Below are 1744 nucleotides of genomic sequence, written 5' to 3'. Positions count from 1 at the left end.
GTAGCTGTGTATGTGGTTTTAGGACTGACCACTCTGCATTAGACAATAAGGGAGCTTATCATTGAGAGTCTAATTCTCCTTCCAAGTAGTCATTAGTTGCCTATAGTTCTCGGTCTAGGGGTGAGATACAAAGAAATTTTCCATCTTCCATGTTAACATGGGCACTGATAATTTCTTTGTTCCAGTCTTGTTTATGCAGCCATTTTGGAAAACCACAGCCAGCACAAGACAGAGAAAAGGCCTCACAGGCATGACTATAAGCCAAGTGGTGAAATCAATTCATCAATGGATGTTCCCTTTTCATCCCTTTTTTTGACTCTAGCTTGTGTCCAGTTGGCAAACAGCAGCAGCAGCAGCAGCAGCAGCAGCAACAACAACAACAAATAAACAAACAAGGCCCTAACAAATACAAAGACAAATTTGGGGACATGTATGTGAGGAATTTTCTGGATTAGGTTGAATTAGGAAGACTTACCTTAACTGGCTAAGACTAAGAAAAGCTTAATGGAAGCAGAGATGGAGACCCAGGGTTCCTCATAGCAGAGGTGGCTGTAGTGTTTGCTCATTGTACATTCAGGTCCATAAACATGGACGAAAGCATCAGCATTTGAGGTTCACTGACCCTGATCATTTTGCCTTAGGGAAACAGAGTAGGGAAGACAAGCTAACCCACCATGATGTTTGATTTCAAGGGAATTTGGAGTCACCAACTAATGGACCACTCTGTCTATGGGGATGTTTCCCGAGTGATTTAAGTAAGGAGACAAGACATAGCCTGGATGTGGGAGGGATCGTTGCATTGCACTGGGGTCCTGGGTGAGTGAAAAGAATGTGAGGTGAACACCAGCATCCATCTCTCTCTGTTCCTGGCTGCAGATGAAATGTGACCAGCTGCCTCAGGCTCCTGCCACCATGACACACCTTGAAGCTGCATGACTGTACCTCCAAGCCCAAAGAAGTCCTTCTATAAGATGCCTCTGTCTGGTACATGGTCACAGCAGGAAGATAATTGCTGAACTGACCACCCTTCAAAAGCAAATGAACACAATTCTTGCTAAATGTCAGCTTAGGGTCAACCACTTCCCACTATTATACAATGCAAGCATTCCTAGCATTACATTTAATTAGCAGGTATACAGATAAACTGACATTTTTATCCCCCTTTAAATATTGAAAATTAATTGAAGAAAAGAAGCATTCTAAATTGCGATAATTAAACAAATATGCTATGCAACAAGGCCTCGTGCAATTTTATTTTATGTGTAAATGATTTATAGACCCGAAGGGGATGCAGTCTTATTATACAGCCAGTTCCTCTATTAGCATTTCAATAGAGCATTTTCCTCCTGGTTTTGAGTGTGCAGAGACCAGCTAGCCCCTGTCAGAGGTGCAGGCAAAAGAGAATTGAACAAGCCAAATTACTTCCTGAAGAAAACAAAAATCCACATTTTTGCACTTACCTAGCTTTCTGCTAGCTAGGGAAAACTAAAGTGGGTTTGAATAGAACAACTAGCTTTCAAGCATCTTGGCTTCAGAAAGGTGATTGCTTTCTGCCTAGAAAGGTTGTCTTAGACAGAATTATCACCTTGACATAGCCTGGAGTCATTTGAGTCTCCACTGAGGAATTGCCTAGCTCAGATTGCCCTATGAACAAGTCTGTAAGGGATTGCCTTGAGTACTAATTGATGCAGGAAAGCCCAGCTCACTGTAGGTGATACCATCCCCCAAGCAAGTGTGGTCTGAA

The 1744-nt window shown here is 42.4% G+C and overlaps 1 long non-coding RNA gene across 1 annotated transcript; it reads left to right on the top strand.

Annotated features, from left to right (window-relative positions):
- Nucleotides 1-332: 332 nt before the first annotated feature.
- LOC116080667 lies at nucleotides 333-1234 on the top strand. Its single transcript, XR_004114525.1, has 2 exons — nucleotides 333-755; nucleotides 877-1234. It is a non-coding gene; the product is annotated as an uncharacterized LOC116080667 (long non-coding RNA).
- Nucleotides 1235-1744: the final 510 nt, after the last annotated feature.

The sequence above is a fragment of the Mastomys coucha genome, unplaced genomic scaffold (assembly GCF_008632895.1).
Source record: "Mastomys coucha isolate ucsf_1 unplaced genomic scaffold, UCSF_Mcou_1 pScaffold6, whole genome shotgun sequence".
NCBI lineage: Eukaryota > Metazoa > Chordata > Mammalia > Rodentia > Muridae > Mastomys > Mastomys coucha.
This window is presented reverse-complemented; position numbering and strand designations above follow the sequence as displayed.